The 20,682-nt window shown below is 47.3% G+C and overlaps 1 protein-coding gene across 2 annotated transcripts in view; it reads left to right on the plus strand.

Annotated features, from left to right (window-relative positions):
• Nucleotides 1–538: 538 nt before the first annotated feature.
• The window catches only part of ELOVL5 (ELOVL fatty acid elongase 5), a 64,434-nt gene continuing 44,290 nt past the window's right edge, over nt 539–20,682 (plus strand). Inside the window, exon 1 of one of the 2 annotated variants that reach the window (XM_020813826.3) lies at nt 539–804. The gene's annotated coding sequence lies outside the window, so the exon portion shown is untranslated. Of the gene's footprint in view, nt 805–3,322; nt 3,540–20,682 lie in introns of those variants that run through there. The other variant, XM_073000462.2, reaches the window with a different exon arrangement.

The following is a 20,682-nucleotide window of genomic DNA, read 5'->3' on the forward strand; positions in this document are numbered from 1 at the left end:
TTGCCACTGGGGTTCTCAAAGTCTGCACGTTCCCTTTTCCAAAATAACTAACATCATTGCGTTTCTTTCTTTCTTTTTTCCCTGTCCAAATAAAGACTAGAGCTCTAAAAGCCTCTGGCTTATGACACAAAACACAACCAGCTCTGTCAGGCACATCATCATCCCGACACACCCAAAGCACAAGGTGAGGCAGCGCACGGGAGCAACATTTAGTGAGTCCAGACACCTCATAACTATTAAAATGAACTACTATTTTCTTGTAAGCTCAGATCTTTCTCAACACTTGGTAACCTAAGCATTTTGATTTTAATTTAATTTTAAGGTCACGTCTTCAGCTTGCAAGCCACCTGCTTTGCCAGAGCCAGTGAAGGGCATGCACGTTTCCCCTCCCTTTCACCATTAACAAGTGTGACCATGCAAAAAAAAAAAGGAACGTTTCCAAATTCTGATGCTGGACTGATTTTGCTGTGTCTTGTGGGGTTTGGTTGCCAGTGAAATTCTTCTCTCTCTCTTCAGTTCTGTGAAGAACAGGGCCAGCCTTTCCAGTTCACAGAACCCTCTTGTTATTCTGCTTGAACATCCCTGTGTAATTCAAAAGGTTTGCATAATTTAGAGAGAGAGAGAGAGAGAGAGGAGAGGCTCCGCCTGCAGGCGTGAAATCACCCAGTGTGCCAACACGAGGTGTCTTCCACAGATGCTGCTTGTTTGGAAAGCATCTTGGCGCTTGAATTCCTCGAGACGTTGGCGAGTGGTTGAAAGGACACGGGAAAGCATCGCTTCAAAACCGATTCTCACGCACGCCAGGTAAGTTTTCCATTCGCGTTACAGACACGGGAGATATTTAAAAACGCACACGCAACAACCGGAGGAGCGAAAGGGTCCACTGATTATTTTCTGAAGCCGAGGAATGCCGTCTGGCGGACCTTGGCCACCGGCCTTCCGAGGACTCTGACCCGCGCCGGAGGTTGCCCGCCGGTCAGCGCCCGCGAATAACACGTCGGAAGACCGCGCGCGGGGAGGGGGGAGTTTGCTCAGCGCTTCCTCTCCGGGCCTCCGATTGGCCGCCGAGGAAATGGGGTGACCGCGAGCAGGGCTTTCCTGCGTGGAAACGAAGCAAGTCAGCCGAGGCCGGATCCGCCGTCCGCGCCTGCCGGGTGCAGGGTTCGGTAGGGGGGGGGAGCGGGGTGACCAGGGATCTCAACGGAAAGCCTCCGCTCCCCGGCCCCGGATTTCAACCCCGGGGCCTTGGGTTCGAATCCCCACTCCTCCGCGGAAACTCGTGTTCGAAGGGCAAAAGGACGGCACTCGGTGCGCATTCCCACCTCGTCCAGAAAGCTCGCAAACCGGCGGCGACTTGGCCGCCTTTAACATAGATGCGAAGAAGTTAAGAGGTGGAGAAGAGGCAGCCGTATTTAGTCTGCGCAAGCCTCAGGGGTGAAAAGAAAAGAAAAAACAAAGAAAAGGAAAGAACAAAGAAGGCAAAAACGTGGTGGCACCTTAAAGACGAACTAACTTCGTATTTTTTTCAACAGGAGCTTTCGTGGACAACTTCCACTTCGTCCACTTTCTCTTATGTCTGACGAAGTGGACTTGTCCACGAAAGCTCCTGTTGAAAAAAAAAATACGAAGTTAGTTCGTCTTTAAGGCGCCACCACGTTTTTGTCTTATTTATTTTATTTTCTTATTATTGTTCTTTTAACCTTTTTTTAACCTATAAAGTTAATAGGGCGTAACAACAGGACGGTAGCGCACCTCCTCAGCCTCTCGAGTCGTCAGACCCCCCTCTTTTGAGGCGTAGTTTCTAAGAACACCCACCCACCCCATCGGGTGTGTCCTTTCCACTCCACGCACGCCCCTCCTCGTCCCGTCTCGCGATCCTCGCCCCCCTCCCCCCGCCACTCCTTGGCCGGGAGCGTGGATTCTCCTCCCCGAAAGAATCGCCCTGCGCGCAGCGACGCGCTCCCCGTCCTCTCGCCTGCTGCTGAAAGGGGTGACCGGGCGGCAGAGGGTGCCACACGGCCGGAGGGTGGGTGGGCGGCGGGGGGGGCATCCCACGGTCCCTCTCCTTCGAGTTCGGAGCAACCGCTCCCGGATGGGGAAGGCCGGCCCTTCTGGCTCCCTGCCGCCCGCCTGTCCCCGAGACTGAGCACCGGCGGGCCGGGAACGCGAGCCCGTCTCCGGAGGCGCAGCGTTGCCAGACGCTCCCGCCCGCTGGAAAAGTCCCCTGCGCGCCCGGATCTTGCCTCGGCCGGGTGAGACAGAAGCAAGCCCCGCTTGGCCAAGTTGGTCCCCTGCCCGCCCGCCCGCCCCCCAAGTCACGGCAACGGGGCACTCGTCTGACATTGACCCCTGTCTACACTTGAACGACGTTCAACAGCAGCAGCGCTTGCGTCCTGAGCAAGCCGGCCGTCTCCGGCCGCGTTCTCACGTGCAGCCTTACGCTAACGCAGAACCGCCCCACCGTGGATTGTCAATGAATGCGGGATGCTAAAAGTCGGTCGCGATACGGAGGGTGACTCAAGGGAGAATGCTTCCGAGAGTGAAGGAGAAACCAGAAAACACGGCAAATAATAAAAAAAAGCATCCACTTAGAATACTTAAGGCTCGTAGCGGGAGTGAAAAAGGACAGAGAGTTACTGTGGACCGTTGAGGGTAAAACAAAAGGCAGACGAGGTGTAAGGCTGAATGGGCTCCGGAGGCGGGGAGAGCAAGGCTGAGCGCCCCGTCTCGCAGCCCGGCGTCGAGCAGCGGCGTCCACCGTCGTCAGAGCCGTGACGACACCCGGCCTCGGGCAGGGCAGGAGGAAGAAGGCGGCGGCGAGAGAAAGAAAGTCACGCCGAAACCGCTAGCTAGCCTCTTCCGCGCCCTTGGCTCTGCCGAGGAGGCCAGCTCGGATCGGGAAGGAAAGCCCTTCCGATTGCAGCGGGGGATCGCTTCCAAAGGAACTTGCGTAAACTTGGGGGGGGGGGAGAGAAATGGGGACGGTGAAGTGGGTGAAAGCGCCTCCTGGGCATCTAGACGCCCCCCCTCCCCCGGCCATCAATTGAGCGCTCTCTTCTGCTGCCTTTCTTTTCCTTTTCCTTTCCTTTCCTTTTTTTTGGCCCCGCACCCGCGTTCCCGGGCCCTTGCCTCTCCCCCTCTTCCCCCGCCCCTTTCCTCCCAGCCTCGCCTTGCCCCGCGGCCCCGTGACGCGCGGAGCCCCCCTCTTGCCAGCTCTCTTCCGATTTGTCTCCGGCCTCCATTGTTACGTCACAATCAGCCCACAATTTAGCCAGCGAGCGCGCCCTCCTCCTCCTCCTCCTTCCTCGCCTTCGCCTTCGCCGCCCCCTCCCCGAGCGGTGCCCGCGAGCCGGCCCTGCGGACCCGCCCCCGGCTTGCCTTTCCCCGCCTCTGCAGCGTGACTGAGCCGGCGAGCCAGTGCGAGTCCTGCTCCTGCTCCTGCCGCCGCTTGCTCCCTCGCCCGCCCGCCCGCCGCCTTCTTCTTTGCCGCCGGGGGAGCCGCCTCGCCACCCGAGCCGGGCCCGCTGCTGCCGGAGAGGGTAAGGCGTCCGCGGCCACTCCCGTCCTCCGGGGCGCCGAGCGGTCCAGCTGTTGCTTTGCAGGGCGGCTACTCGCCGGGCGCCGCTCGGCCTGGTCGCGGCCAGAGAGGGAGACCGGGAGCGCCAGGGCGCGCGCTGCCCCCCCTTTCCCCCCCTCCCTCGCCCGCCCCGCCCCGCCAGTCCGGCGGCCGGGCGCTTCTCTGGGCGGCGGGAGCGCCGGGGAAGGGGGGGGGCGAGGCGCGTCTCTCTCCCACCGGCCTCGGTCCGTATCGGCCCGCGCGAGTAGCGGCCGATGGGCGGCTGGGCACCGCTGGCAGGCACCGTCGGCTGCCCAGGGGGCGGGCGCCTCGCAAGCGGCTCCGGCCGGGAGAGGAAGGAAGGAAGGAGGGAGGGAGGGAAGGAGGGGAGAAGAAGGGAGGGGGGGAACGAGAGAGAGAGTTCTCGCGGGGGTGGGGGCTCCAGGCGGTGCGTCTGCAAAAACTCCTTGTGGAGCTCCTCGCCGCCTCTTAAGCGGAGAGAGATGCTTGGACCCCTCCCCTCCCCTCCCGTCGTGTGTGATGTGTTGGGGGGGCAGCGAGCATCGGCGCCCAGCCCCGCACGTGCGCCCGCCCCCTTTCTTCTCGGCTTCCCCGTTATAGCTGCGGGCGACGAGCGGAAGGCGGGCAAGAGCCGAGGCGAAGCGCCCTATCGCGAGTTTTGCAAGGGGAAGGCAGGCGCCGCCACCGCTACCGCCGCCGCGGCTGCGGGTCCGAGCCGGCAGGGCGGAGGGCAACAAGTGCCGCCCGCAGGCTCGCCCGCCGCCGAGGCGAAGGCGCAAGCGAGCGGTGGGGCTGGGCTGGGCTGGTGGGCTTTCAGGGCCCCCGACCCGACCTCTCGGGAGAAACGCTGGCGGGCAGCCCGGGGGGGGGGAGGGCGGCTCAGGACCCGCCGTCAGCAAGGCCCTCGGGAAGCGGCGGGACCCGCTGGGGCGAACTTCCTCGGAGGCCCCCCTCCTCCCTACTGCGGGCGATGAACGCGCCTCTCCTGGCGGGGGGAGGGAGCCGGAGAGCCGCTCCCCACTTTAAGCGGATCCTGGCGAAATCCGGCGGTGCCCACAGGGTCGCGGAGCTTGAAGGGTGGCCCTAGGTTGGCGCCACCAGGCTTCTGCTGCTGCTGCCGGCAGGGCACCCTCCTGGAATAGCCCGTCCTAAATTAGAGTAAAATGGAAAGGCAGAAGAGGGGTTGCAGTGAAAGGTGACCTAGATCAGCGGTTGTGAAGCGGGGGTCCTCACATGTTCTTGGACTGCAACTCCCAGATATCCTGGCCAGCACAGCAAGTGGTGAAGGCTGCTGGGAATTGCAGTCCCAGAACAGCTGGGGACCCCAGTTTGGGGACCACTGACCTCGGTGGACTTTTTTTCCCTTTTGCCCAGAATGTATTTATTCAATTATTTGTTACATTTCTATTCCATCTTCCTTCACACCAGGCAGCCTACAAGGCTCCCCTCTCTGCTGCATTCTCACAACAACATCGCTGTGTGGGTTAAGTTGTGAGTGAGTGGCTCAAGGTCAGGGATAGAGTTCACAATGGGGATAGGAACCTGTCTGTTCATATCCACTTGCAGTGCTCCTGTATGGACACAGCACACCTAGTGAATCAAGCTACCAGATGTGAGCAATAGCCTCCAGCCATCCATGCATTTTCTCTCTCTGAGATAATGGTGGATCTCTGGGACAGGAAGGATGGACCAGCATTGGGGGGGGGGTTACGGTGGGGTCTCAAGGAAAGAACATGTTTTCTTATGCAACCTGTAGAACAACATCATTCTGGTCCCATGTTTAAAACATGCATGCGTGTGCGCGCACACACACAAACCCAACCCTCTGGGATTCTGGCAAACCTCCCAGTTCAAAGGGAAGATGTGGCAGCAAGCCCCGTCCAGTTACTGTCAAGGGAGCATGCTTTGCATTCCTCTGTTAAACTATAAGAAGTGGAGCCCAGAGCTTTTTTTAAAAAAATTCTCTACTTGGTGGTGAACCTAGGAAAACTTTCTGAATTAGCTTTCCCGGTTCTGTAAAGGAAGGCAATGTTGTCTGGGCAACAAGCTACTGTTCATTTTCAGCCCAGATCATAGCCTGTCAAAATGCACAGAAGAGGCAGGATCTAGGTATGCTGTCCAAGAGGTACCCATTTGATGAGCGGTGGAGATGGTGGAGACTGATGAAGGAAGTAGGAAGGGTCATGCAAACTGTTTTGTATGTTTTTTTTTTTTTAGGGGGGACCAAAAATCTCCCCCATTTTGCCAGCTGCCTTCATCCAAAGAGATTTCAGATCTCAGAAGTTGTTTGAACTTTGCTCAGGCAGTTTCAGAAGGGAAGTTTGTCTAACCTTACTGGGGTGAAGCTCGTGATCTATACCATTGCTTCCCGTACAACAGTATTTGCCCCTTGATCGTGGCAAGATACTGAGATGCCTCGGAAAGAAGCAGGGGGAACCCCAAAGTATCAGTTTATTTTTCCAAATAAATTTTGCAAAGATTGGAATGGTGGATTGGGAAACATGTTCATGTAGAGGAGCCCTCAATCCGTGGGAAGAATGGCACTAACTTTTGCTTTTCATCTTTATGGTCAGATACTGATGTATAATTTGGTTGTGCTCGCAGTATTCCTGTGTAACACTTAAATGTAAAATACCTACCAGTGCAGGTTAAAAAAACTTTATGGATGTATTAGTATGCTAGATGGGAAAAGTGAAAGACCCCACTGTAGCTGGTTAGTTATATATAAACTTCTCAATAGAAAGGATTCTGCACTGCATGGATCACCTTTCTGAGGACATGGAAAGGCAACACCACTGCTTAGTCAGCAAGGTGGCTGGCTGTCAGGACACAGGATCCTTCCTCCCCAGGATGAAATATGCTGATGGTGCAGAAATTGCAGCACCCGGAAGGAGAGGCCGGGAAGGTTTTGGATCATGATTTTGCAAGCTGGTCTTTTTTACTCTGGCTGCAGCAGGGCTGACATAAGTGTGATAAAGATGCTACTTGTAGTGGCAAAGCTGCAGTTGAGTAGAAAGAGCAAGGATCACTGTCAACAAGGAGGCAAGGTTTCAGTAGCAGCAGCCAGTCCTTCTGTACACCCATGGCCACTCTGAAGCATCTCAGCAGCCCTGAGACAGAGAATACTCAAGAGTGGGTTTACCATTCCCTTCTTCTAGGGGGACTCTGGGACTGTGCAGCTTGCCCAAGGTCACGCAGGCTGTCTGTCTTGGGAAGCACAGTGAGGAATCAAACTCCCAACCACTGGCTCCACAGTGAAATACCCAGATACCTAAACCCCTGAGCTACCTGGCTGCCACATTTAGGCTCTTCCATTCCACAACTCAACCCCCACCAAACCACCTACTAGTCATCCTCCTGAACTCAGGATATGGAGAATTTTTATAGCATTGATTGGTAATGTAATAGCTGCTGTGGCGGAATGTGCTCGTCTTGTCTAAGGGACTCCAAGGGGCTCCGGGGACTGTTCAACCCTGTGTCCTGGTTTTATGTAATCCTCCCAAGTGCATTGAAAAGTAACCCTCCCACATACATTCCAAGTTCTGCTCTAGGTAGGGGACTTGAGTTATTTAGGCTGAAAAGGTGTCCGGCTATCTGCACAGTAATAGTAACTCCAAACATGCCTAATCTCTTCTGATTCTGGAAGTTAAGTAGGATCACACCTGGAGATCCCTCTCTAGGGCTAGAAAAGCATCCTGCTGGAAACCTTAGATAGCTGCTACCGGTCAAGAATTCACCAACATTCTGACCCTCATACGAGGCAGCTTCCAATGATCCTGTTGTGTGTAACAGTGCACAGTTACATTTCTCTGCAGATCTCACTGCCCTTCTTATTTCTTCCTTTGCTTTTGTACTAAAGAGATTTTCTAGTACGGTACACTCTCGCATTTAGATCCATCGTATAATGAGTTGCCTTACTTAGACGTATTTGTGATCAGTTAGTGTTGAGAGGATGGGTATAATCTGTTACCTGAAAGTGACAATGGAAATAAAAAGGTAATGAAATACGTCTCATGATATTGTGCAGCTTTGGAATGAGGAGAGCTCTTTTTTTTGATTTCAGACATTTAGTAAAATCAGTCTAGACTCGAGGTGATTGGTTTTTGCTGCAGAGATTTCTATCCTGTTGTCTTCAGACATGTCAGTAATTGGTATAAAGCATCTTCTTTGTTCCTAAATTATTTTCACTCTTTTGTCAAAAGAGTGAACAAACATTTTTACCTATGTGTGATGTAGTTTGACATCCTTTTTTTAAAAAAAATGAACCATCATAGTCTTCGTTGGATAAGTATTTTAAATCACTAATAGTTTTGATTAGTGTAGTGGTTCCCGGTGTGGCTGATACAGTATCTTTAGTGTTTTCCACCAGAGATCTTCTTCCTGTTGACCCTCCTTCGTGTTATCAGTAGAGGTCACCTGCTGTCTATCTGGAGGGTTCTATCATGCAGTGTTGTGGCTGCATCTTAAAGTTGGCCTCTCTTGGACTGGTGCTTGGAAAAGTTTCTTTTGGAAACTGTTGCTCCCCAAATTCTCCACTGCTGGCACTGACAGTCCAAAAAACAACTAATATCTCTCTATTCAGTCCAAAGCTTCTCTTTGTGCGCTCTGCTCATTACCGCTGTAGGGCCACAGAAGGACTCTTCCAACCGGATGATGCTCATCTGGTCACTACTTGAATGCCTCCAGGGAAGGAGTCTTGCAACAGTCTGGTCCGTTGCCAGACAGCTGTCCTGCTACGAACTGAGGCCAATTGAAGTAACTTTGCCTAATAGCTCTTTTGCTGGGGAGTGGGGAGGGAATGCCTTTAAATTCAACTTCAGGAATGGTGTTAATGGAGCAACTCTTGTGCGAAAATGTACATCATTTGTAACAGAATTAATTGTCAGCCATTCTGCTTCATTTGCTTTGGGGGCTATCAAATTTGGGATCCCTGTGTGCACGTGTGCAGGGATGTTGGTTGGTTCACTGGTTTAGGCACCTAGCCATACGTTGGGAGTTCAATTCCTGTGTCTTCTTGACAGGGATAGACATGATTTATAGGGTCCCTTCCAGCTCTACAGTTCATGATTATGATAGGAATGCTTGTCTCCCTTTGTGGGAAGCTACACAAAATGTGTCTCTTTAAGGTCTATTGAAACAGAATTCCTAGAGATTGAGTAGGCACTGGTGCTCTTAAACCCATTAACTTTACCAGCTTAATTTGCCTTGCAGGTGCATACTAAACAGGTTAAAATTAGTTCTGTTTTCCTAAAGTCTCTGTGTAAAAGTGGATGGGGAGAAATGCACTGCTGGTAACAGACCCTTAATTTGCCATGTTCATCCACTGGCAATTTATGCCAGATTTGTTTCTTAGGCTACAGGCCTTATTATACCTTTAACAGGCAGAAAGTCCCATTGTACTCACTGGGCACTTCTGAACAAATGTAAATTGGATGGCCTATCCTGTGGGGGGTTATTTAACACCTCTTCAAAATGGCATTTTAAAGCCTTTGAATATTTCAGTATTTGAACTGATATAACTGTGAGCTCCAATGTCATCCCCAATGTTCAGAGCTCGGAGCATTATTTTTTTTAGCTGACTTGATATAATTACATGCTGAAGGCATCTGTAACAGAGCAGTGGGAGATGCTCCGATGAGACCCAGAGCACCATTCTGCCAGTTGTGGGTAATTTTATTAGTGGTGTTATATTCATTTTTGTTTAAAAATAATGTTCCATACTCTATTCGTTCATGGCCCGTGTTGCTTGCAGGGAGAGGGATTTCAGGAGGTGTGGTTAGCAGTTTTGTGCTGGTTAGCCTTTCATTGCTTAGTTTGGGAAAGTGGACTGGGACTTTGGTTAAATCCTGCGGTGAGTTGCTACTCATTATGTTTCTTGAACAACCATGATGTGGTGCAGGAGGCATCTCTTGTCTTGTTTGCACAGGTAGGATCGCACTTCAGGTTGGCCAGTTCACACTTTCTTGAATGAGGATGCTGTATGTATCTTCTCACTCTGCCCCATGTATGCCAGGCTCTGTGTTAGATAAAGAGGGCTTACTCTATACAGTTCAGCTCACCTGCCTTTAGAGGTGGGTCTTGCAGGGTGAATAGTTTCTGTAGATGGACTGTGCGGGCTGCTCAGTTGGAGATGAGGGTTTGTCTGATAAGGGCAAAGGGAGCTGGTTCTTAACCTTTTGCCTTATTCTGACTTCCTGTGCCTGCATACAGTAAGCCCGCTGCTGCTTGTGGATAGATGCTGCCACTTCCGACTTGGTCATGCCATTAAATACTGTACCAAGAAGTCTTTTGACACCTGATGTTATCTTCATTTGCTTTGCCCAGAAGGTGTAAGAACTGGGCAGGTTATCTAGAGAGCTTTGTTGAAACCACTCTCCTAGTGACTTTGGCTTCTCAACTCCTTTACAGAAGCTGATCAGGTATTCTTCCAAGTAGAAGATGGATCAGGTCTAGGGTAGCTTTTTTACTTTTTAAAAGGCTGCTTATGTCACATTCTTAACTCTTCCTCCATACATGATTCAGCTGCTAATGATGGGGAATAAAGATCGGAGAAGAAAGAGTAAGGAAAGCCCTTCCTATTAGCCAGCGCTGGTCTTGATTCCCACTGGCTCTCTGTTTGCTTCCTAAGAAGCAGACCTGGGAAATAACTTCTGAGAAGACTAACTATAACAGTAAAGGTTTTCTGGAATGGCAACTCCCTCAAACTTCCAAGGAGGTTTTTGAGGCTTCCTGGAGTTGTAATCGCAAATAATAACAATAATAACAACAACAGCAATGAAAACGCTCCCTAGCTCTGGGATATAACAACATGCTGAATGCATTCATAACTCATTTTCTCTGGAGTAGGTGCATGTCTAGATCCTGTTCTTATAGGCTTTTGTGCATTACATAAAAGCAAACCGTTGCAGTATTTTTGTAAGTGACAGACCTCTCATTTGAGCATCTGTGATTGTTAGGTGTTTCTATTGTGTCCTATGTCATTTTTCATACGTGAGACTTGGGTATTGCCCCATGTGGCAAGATGAACATAAAAGCCACCATAATCAAAATGATGATATTTTAATTATCTGGACCCATGGGAAAGAAGCCTTGGAGAAATTCCACCAGGGCTTTAGTAACTTTAGTCTTAACATCAACATCACCTTGGAACAATCTGCACAACAGACACACTTTCTGGACACCACTGTGAAACTACAACATGCATGTCTTGGAACCATACTGTACTGTGTTGAAAACCTACTAATATACTTACTTACATCGTGCCTCCAGCTTCTATTGTCTTCAGCAAAGCCTTTAGATATAATCACACCTGCCCACAAGATAGTAAAACTACTATGGACATAATGATAATCTACATAATAAATGTCTGTTCGATGTGTTTTTACTAAGGTACATGGAGAAACTGAGATGTCTGAAAGAGGGAGTTTTAAGCCATGCAGTTAGCACAATGCCTGGATTGTGCTTCAAGCAGAAGTTTTAAAAAATGAGCAGAGGTGAATCTGCTATATACAAGTGTGCCTTCTAGCCTATATAAATGCTGTGTTTGTCTTACAAATCTAAACCATTTTATGCCTCATGTGTCAAAATGTTCCTGATACCATCTGGGAAGTAGTTTGATTTTTTTTTTTTTTTAGCATGTGTATACTCACTGTTGTTCGCTTTAAATACTGTACTATGTTTTAATTATGCAAACTGACTTGGGTCCTTTTTAAGGAGAAAGCCAAAGTAAAAACTCTTCAAGTAAATAAATATTTAGAATTGCTACAAGGCAGTAGGGAGTGTGGAGTTGAAACATGATCCTTTCTGCTGTTTTGCTTGGGGAAAAAGCTGATAGTATATTGCTTGTTACTGTTATCAAGTAATAAATATATAAATGGACAAGTACTGAGAAGATGTGAGTGTACTTTAAGATCCGCATTAGTAGCAACACTGTGTTTTCTTTGAGAAGGGAGAGAGGGATACCTTAGGAAAGACAGGCGGAGGTGGAGAGTTAGAGCAAGGAAGTGTGAGGAGGGGAGGAAAACAATAGAAACACATAACTGGCCCTGAATGTTTTAGCTACCACAATGCTTCATCTAATCTTTATTTTGAGGCTGAAGTTTAATACCTCTGCTGTAGAGGCTTTTCAAGCACTTTGGTGCCTAAGGCAGAAAATCTCTTTGTATCACGGCAAGGAATTTGGCCAACAATTTCTTGTCCTTTTAATTGAACACCCAGTTAAATATTCGTGGCAAGCTGTTCCCACCCTTTCTAACAGTAGGGGATGCAAACTGAGGTTGTTGTTGCTGAAAGATGAACAGGTGGGTGGCTCCCCACAAAACTCCTTGATTTGGTTTAAGACCTGAGTCTATTTTTGCATGAGCTTTTCCAGTGGGGAGCCTCTCAGCTCATTGCACTTATGCGTACGTGCTAATGGATTCACCCCTTAAGCTTGTCATATGGCTCCCTCCACTAGGAAGTAAAAGCAGGACTGGGTATTCACCCTTGTTGGGTCACTGAGATATGCCTTAAGAGATGACTTCTTGAATCATCAGGAATCATCATCAAGCAGTGGACTGCAGTCCTGGAGGTTTGGGGAAAGAAATATAGAAGTCTGCATATTATCCTGGCTAGATGTTGAAGCCACCAAAGTCCTATTAAGGAAAAATTTGCAGCTCACCTGTACTGAAGACAGACCCACTGCTCTCCACCATCACAGTGAACTTCGAAATGCAGGTCTCTGAAGAAAGGGAGTCTGCCTTAGTTGGATAGCCTTTCCATGTCAGCCAGAACCCCAGCTGTAGCTTGCGGCTGGACTCCATACCTCTCCTTAAAGAATGGATAGGGTTGAGAGTCTCAGCTAAATCAAAATGGAGACTGTAGACTTGAACAATCAGTTTGAAGTATGTTGGCATCAAATTTCAGATGAAAAGATGTGAAATGGATAGCTTCTCCTCATATCTGTAGGTGAAGGACAGTCAGTTGCCCAGTGTAGTCTCTGTTGCCTTTTCTCAAAGCCCAGGGTTCCTATTTTTTTTGACCGGGGGCAGAAGCACAAGTAATGTGGCAACCACCCCATATCAGAAAAACTAGGGGTTAATGTTAGATGGCAAAAATAACTGAGGAAGTGTGTTCAAACACACCGCATACTTTCAAACAGACATACATGTGGGACCAAGGGGTAATTTTTAATTGTGGATGGGTGAACAAGAAATGATCAGTTTCCAATGGAGAGCACAAAAAGGGGGGAAACCACCCAAAGATAAGGGTGGGTGATATTAGACCAGGTCTGTGCAAGTTTTCATGAGACTGGGCATTGCAGAGTTGGGTGGGAGTGGTGCAGAAAAGACCATAAACATCCTGAAATCTGTGGCCAGATTCCTTGTTTAGGGTGAGTGGGGGGGAACTTTCTGGCTGTGTTCCTAGTTTTTGCATTTTCAGAGAGTTTAAGCCAAGAATGACAGGTTAATATTAAGTAACTCGAGCACATACACAGTTCTGCAGAAATTTGCTGGAACCAAGCTATCTTAACAGGGAAAGGAGACTCCATTCATAACATACCCAAGCATCATATGCCAAATAAACTGATACTCTGAACTAGGTATCCTTATTTGTAGATGAGCATGGCTTGTTTTAACAGCTGTGACTGTTGAGGAGATGTGAATCTCTTTTCTTAGGAAAGGTCTCTGTCAGTGCTCAGGAAAATAGGTTCCTGCCATCGTTGCGAAACTTTTTGCTCCAACTAGGATCTTAGTGGGGGGTTTTCCGGTACTGCCTTACAAGTAAGTATGCAAGTGGTCTACTCTCCTCCTTGCATCTGCAGTCTGCTGGCGAGCATTTGCATCTTGGTGCCAGCCTGTGCTACCCATGGGAGCTAGCTTTCAGCTGTGAAGAAATCACACAGAACAACTTCCTGTTTCTAGCAAACTTTAAAGCTTTGATTACAGGAAAGTTGATCAGGGATAAATCTCCCCAATAATATAATGAACATTTTTTTTTTTGGTCTTTTGCATAGGAAATCACCATTTAACCAGGAAAGCCCATCCTGTAAGGGTGTCTTGCTTCCACTGTCCCCTTGCTGCTCTTCGTCTCTTTTTAAAAAATAATCTGGAGTTCTCCTTTGTGCCTCTTTCAAAGGGAGAGCCTTCTTGTTTGATTTTCTTATTTTGCTCTTTTAGAAAGCTGCACCCACGCTCTGTGTTGCAAGAGCTGTGGGCTTGGGATTTTTCAAAACCCACAGGCTTGGGATTTTTCAAAACTCATCTAAACCACAGCAGTCATTAAGATGCCAGACAACTTCTGTCTGTCTGTATGTGTCATAGAACAGCAGTGCATTGGAGACTGCTGAGCTCAGATAAAACCTGTTTATTGCAAGTTAACTGGAGTTTCCTTATCTGCTTTGTTGTTGTTGTTGCAATTCTATGGGGGGAGTAAATTTGTTCTGGAGTACATTAGATGTTCAGGCTTGACCGACATTCGCACTCCCTTGTCTGTTTCTCCCTCTTAGACCATTTCTGGTACCTTTGCACTGAGCTACACACTACAGTACACACTAGAGCACACAGTTTAAGGTCTCGTTCTTTTTCAGCAGGTTTGCAGAGTAACACTTAAGGAAGTGAAGGATTGGCCGGCTGAATGCCATTGCCCAAGGGATGCTCGAGTGTCCTCGTCATGCTTTTCTGTTCTTGGTAGAAGCTACTTCTATGTCCCACATTGAATTATGTGACTATAATATAGTGTGTTGTCTAGTCCTTGGATATGATTTTCCTAATGCTCAGCTGCACAATTAACCACCTTGTCTGGGCAGGCTGTTGCTTAGCTGTACCACTTGAGGTTGCAAGTCATGGGGGGAGAAGTTTGCTGTGTCTCTGTGGTGGCTGTGTGTGAAATTCATGTTGTGCATTAGGTTTTTGCAGTGAGAAGGAGATATTGTCCAGCTTTCTTGAGCAGTGCATGTTGGTTTTCATTACAAGCTTTTTTGCTCAGAAACAATTGGCAAGACCTGATAAAGAGACTTGGTGCCATTACATCAGTGTAAGTTGTAGTACTTGTGTTGCTCTCACAGCTATGCATCGGTACTTGTTTCGTTCCTTGTGGAGGGTGCAAAGAGATGGTGGTAGGCTGATGTCCATAACCCAGAAGCCCATTGTTTTGAACAGCACCCCTTGCTTTCCCCAAACATTATTTTGACTTGCACCCCACTCACTTCTTTGTGGAGAGTGGATTTGTGAAAAGTCTGATGTGATGGGATTTTTTTCCCACCTGCTCCCCTAGGAAAAAAAAAATTCAGGTGGGTCCCAATAATGAAAAATGAATGAATAATGAAGAGAGGTGGGACTGAAATACATTGAAATGCATTCTTTTTGACCCTTAATTAATTTTCTTGCTTTGACAACATAATGCACCATTTATAAAGTACAAGTGCATTGTTTGTAATTCAGCATTTAAATAGGTGCTGTGTTTGTGTTGTGTGCTGTCAAGGTGGAACCAACTTATAGTAACTAATAAGACTTTCAAGGTAAGTCAGATACTTAAAGAGTGGCTTTACCAGTAACCCCCACACACACCATGAGTTTCCATGGCCAAACCCTGATCTCTTGCATCCTACTCTGTCCACTGCACCACACTGGTCATCCAAAATGTGTTATCTGGCATATTTGTGAAATATATGGAGCAAACCTACACATCGTTTTCTCAGAGCATCAAGCTCAATATAGTTCTTCTTTTGGTTGTTTTGGGTTTTTCGGGCTCTTTGGCCGTGTTCTGAAGGTTGTTCTTCCTAACGTTTCGCCAGTCTCTGTGGCCAGTATCTTCAGAGGACAGCACACTCCTCTGAAGATGCCAACCACAGAGACTGGTGAAATGTTAGGAAGAACAACCTTCAGAACATGGCCAAAGAGCCTTCGAGAATACAAGTTCTTCTTTTCATTGGACTTGGTTATAACTTTATTCTCTCATTCAAGTTTTCAGGGTTTCTTTTCTCTGAAGCTGTGATAGTAACCATAAGTAGTATTATTTTTGGCCCCATCTTCTTGTGACCTGTTTATCCTCCATCAAGGCAGCACATTAAGCTGCTTGTTTCCCACTCTGTTGCAGAGTGTTGACTCACACTTGTTTTGAGAGAAGAAGGCATGAAAAAGTTGACCACAAGGGAGAGGCCAAGTCAAAAGGATAGCAGAGGCGTGATGCTACCATCTTCTCCAAATTACATTGAAGGTCACCAGAAAAAGACAAGGAGCAATTCACAAAAAGTAAAGGCCCCTGTATGCCTTTCTCGAGGATGGCGGCACCCTCTATAGGTGGAAAAATGTACTGTGGGTTTATTGGTGGAATAGGTCTACAGCGTTTAGTGGTATGATCATTCTCCAGTGCTGCAGATTACCCTACATAAACATATTCATATGTATTTTAAGTAAGAAGAACCTTGCCTTAGATAATAGTGCATCAGTTCCAAAACTGAAAATATTTCACAGAATATCTGTGAAGATTCTCAGTCATCCAGGTGTGGTTGCCTGGAAGTTGAGTCATGGCTACTTGGATGAGCAGTGAAACATTTCAACCTAGCAAGGAAGAAATCCAGTTTCCATGACTCAACTTCCAGATGTTTCACAGAATACTTCCCCGCCCCATGTTCTGCCAAATATCCATGTTATCTTTGGCAGGGGGGAGTCTTCGTGAAATAATGTGAAGAAAGACCATTTGAATTTCAGTGGGTATACTTCAGCTGGGACTGGCAGCTGGACTTAGGTCCTGCCCAGGGCCTATATTATTGTTTGGGACTCACTTTCCGATCCCTTCTGAGATCTGACATGGTTCCTCTGAGGAAAGTAATTTTTTTCTCTGTCTTTTTTTATAGAGTTTCCCCCTCCATATTTTCTCTACCAGAGGAATAAAGGAACAAGTAGAGAACATATTTGGAATTATCTATAACAGTAGTCACCAAACTTAGACCTCCAGATGTTGGACTACAAACTCCCAGAAGCCTTCACCACTAGCTCTGCTGGCCAGTATTTCTGGGAGTTGAAGTCCAAGAACATCTGGTGGTCCAAGGTTGGGGACCACTGATCTATACCCTGTTTCCCCAAAAATAAGACCTAACCTGAAAATAAGCCCTAGTATGATTTTTCAGGATGCTCCTAATATAAGCCCTACCCCCAAAAAAAGCCCCAGTTAAGTGAAACCCCACCCTCCACCATTGTGCAGCAACCAGAAGAAGGTGACATGACTGTGTTTGAATAAATGTAGATTGTTGTACATGAAATTAAAATAAAACATCCCCTGAAAATAAGCCCTAATGCATTTTTGGAGCAGAAATTCATATAAGACCCTGTCGTATTTTCAGGGAAACATGGTAGCTATTAGGAAAGAGAAAATACCCTCAGCCTGTATGGCAGTGGAAACTTTGCATAGGCGAACCTTTGGCATTCCAGATGCTTTGGACCACAAGTCCCACCATTCCCTATTGTTTCAGGGCAATTTGAATTTCTTTTTCCACAGTGGGGGAGGGAAAGAAATCTGCACCTTCAGAAATGGGAAACCTGGAGGAGAAGAATCTGTTCAAACCATTGAGCAATTATATATTGGCTCATGGAGTGCTTCAAAAGGTATTTTGGAGGCCTGGTGTTCAGCCTGTTCCACTCTTTGTGATCCTGGGGAAGGCGTTGATCTTCATCTTGTCAAACATTGTGCTACTGACAGATTCCATCAGACAATTACGTATATAATTGACAGAAGAGGCTTGGTGGTTGGTTCATCCTCGACATTTGGTGCTCAGAGGCCATGAATTCCTAGGTGGAGCACCTATTGACAGAAGCTGGTATGGAGCAGAGAGTTTGAATAGTTGAGATTAAGCCATAGTATGTTAGGAGTGGCTTGTTGAGAGAAGATTTGCAGGATTCCAGTCTTTGGGTGATGCATTCACTCACTTCCTTATTAACTTTTCTATCAATCTTGTGAGACAATTATTAGAGCAAGTTTGGGGGAAAAAAATGAAACAAACCCAGATTTGAGTAGTGTAGTACTTGATAAATCAACACCTGAGGACCCACTCTTCTTCAAGATTTATTTAATCTGAGACTGGTGCAGCCACAAACACATGAGGCATTGTGGCTTAGTATACTGTAGGACAATCGGAGGAAAAGAAATCATTCATATGAGTGGCCCATTGACATGAATGGTAACATGAAGGGTGCAGGCTGGCACCCATGTTTGGTGAAAAGAATCCCCAGAGAACCAGCTTCATTAGCTTCTCTAATACACATCCAACCATCTTATCTTCATAATTTCATGACTGATTCAGGATATTCTACCTTAATTCAGAGACAATGGAAAGCTGCTGCTTTACAGACAACTGTTTATTTCCTCTAAAGTTTCTCTATTTTAAATACCTAATACCATATTTCCCTTTCGCTTAGTAAAATTCCCCCTATGTACTTTGTTCATATTGGTATGATGATAGTAGCTGCACCCACACAATGTTAGTTCAGTCTTACTCAAGGCATTTCTTTTACTGCTAGTAAACCCAACCTACATTATGGTCTGAGGGTCGGTGTTGCATCGCTTTTCTTATGAGGGATGCAGGGGATCCCCCTGCCCATGTCATCACCATTTTCTCCTGGCTGTTTAAAGGTATGTCCCCTTTATTCCTTTATTCTATAATTTTTTCGCCAAACTGACCTTCAGAGAGCCCGAAAAACCCACAACAACCATTAGCTCCCGGCCGTGAAAGCCTTCGCAAATACATTAAACTGACTTCTGTTTATATTCTGTATTTATCGTCGCTCTCTTGCTTTGACGGTTGTCTCATGGCTTCGTTAAGAGCTGGTGATGATTGGCATAAATCTCTGTAGCTTTGTTTTTGCAGTTCTCTTTGCTCTTGGTGCTTTCCTCAAGGATGAGCTCTTTGACTTATGAAATAGGTTATGAACAGAACATGAACCATCCAGTTTGGTCAGGGAGTGAATGAAAATATCTGGTATCTGTTGTCAAGACAAAGCAGGACCAATATTTGTTTTAAAATGCTCTTGGTCATGACATTGCTATAAGCTCAACCTTGAGTGGACTGTTCTCTCCCAAGAGGCAGCCTGCCGTTGATTCAGCGTGGTAAATACCATGCTGGAATGTCGTCTCAATCTCTTAATCCTTTTAATGATCTTTCTTGCTGCCATTGTAAATGTAATCATTGGAATACTGTACTATATAAAATTCCTGTTAGAAGTGGATGTTGAACGTGAAGCTCCTTCAAGTGCATTCATTTATTTAAGGTACTTTCTACTCTGCTGCAAACAAAAATCCATTCTCTATCGTTTCATTAATTTATTGAAATAAGATGAGCTTGAAATGGTCGTCTTGTTGTGGCATATGAGTGTGAAAGGTCTAGCCTAAGGTTGGGCAGTTGTGGCCCTCCAGAAGTTTTTGGATTGCCGCTCCCTAATCCCTTAGTATTGGTTGGGTTTACTAGGACTGGTGGATATCAGAGGCCACCCCCTGGTCTAGACAGGGTGATGATGAGGATCTAAGGCAGCAGTTTCTTCCCTTGAGTCCGTTCCGAGTTGATTCATCTACCAGTGAATTCAAGAACAGTCGCGGTTTTCAACCTGTCATGTGCTCCCTCCCACCAGTCACTCTTGTCAGAGAACTTAAGTTCCACTGTGACAGAAACAAAAGGCCCACTTTCCCCAAGAGGAACATTTCTTGGTTTACAGACATTCTGTTGTTATAGCTACCATTTATGGTAACTTGGTGGGCAGAGGGAATGCAGGATTACGCTGAAACGCTGAGTGTCCCAAATTACTATTAGAAGGTTGTAGATCCACACCAGCTAGCTTAGCAGAAGATGGCACTTTTACAGGAATATCTAGGGTCAAGGGAAGAGGGAATTCTTCAATAATTGTTATGAAAGCCCTGTTTCCCAACTACATGCACTCTGTGTCTCACCCGAGATGTGAGTGAGAACAGCTGCCCTACCTTATATTGCACTGGGATGGTGTGATATAAATGAAGGCCAGTTGGATGTCACACTGGTTTGCCACCCTACTGGCTTTCATTTATGTAAGATAAGCTCTTTGGCATGTTGGGGTTCCTTGGCATGCCATGGCAACTTGACAGAGCATTCCGCCACAGGCTTCAGGAATGTTGACCTGTCACGGCTAAAGCCCTCAGGAAGGAGCTGGCAAACAAGCCAAGGTTTCTTGAAGGCAGCTTGGAAATCGCTGTTCAGGAACAGAAGCTGGTTTTGATTGGGTCGGCCTGTCTTTCCGCCCAGAGCACGTATTCACTAAGTGTTCTTTTGTCCATCTAAACAAAGAGACTGGCATACATTTTTTGGACTACAGCTCCGAGAACTTCTCAGTCGGTCCTGGTAGCTGGGGGGATTTGGGGAGCTTCCATTCAAAAAAGCAGCCTTACCAAACTGTTCCTCATGTGACAGGGAAAAGGCAGGAATAATGGGCTTTCCGAGCTGTCTTTATTCAGAAGCTTGCCATCCATTTGCACCCTTACCCAGTTCAGTGCCCACCTTTCGTGTTGCTTTGGGGCCAAACTCAGTGACCCACAATTGGCAATTACACAGTGGCTGGTAGGTGGTAGGGGCCCTTGGGATCAAAGGAAAAGGGAAGCAAAGGCTGAAAGCCTGTCTGCCTCACCCTTATGAGCATGACTAAGACAAGGCTGGCCCTTCCTGTACCTGTTATTCACTCTGTCACATGAACATATAGTCTAAACGCCATACTCAAAGTTCCTGCCATAAATAACATACTTACGTAACTGGCAGGGTCTGACTGGGGTACACACCCACAAACAATAGGAACAACAGCTTTGTCCCTGTATTTCTCCACAGCAGAATATGTTAATGCTGTCTGGTACAAATCAGCACATGCCAAACAAGTGGATGTAGCTCTTAGTGAATCATGCAGGATTATTATTGGCTATCTGAAACCCACCCCCATTGAAAATGTCTTATTATCTGGCTGGCATTGTCCCTCCAGATGTATGTTGCAAGGTGCTAGCAAATAATGAATGAAATAAGAGAATACAAGAGCAAGCCCATCCACTTCTTAGACACCAACCCCCTAGCACGGTGGCTAAAATCAAGAAAAATGTTTTTGCATACATCTCAGGCTATAAAT

This window comes from Pogona vitticeps, chromosome 1 (genome assembly GCF_051106095.1).
Source record: "Pogona vitticeps strain Pit_001003342236 chromosome 1, PviZW2.1, whole genome shotgun sequence".
NCBI classification, from domain to species: domain Eukaryota; kingdom Metazoa; phylum Chordata; class Lepidosauria; order Squamata; family Agamidae; genus Pogona; species Pogona vitticeps.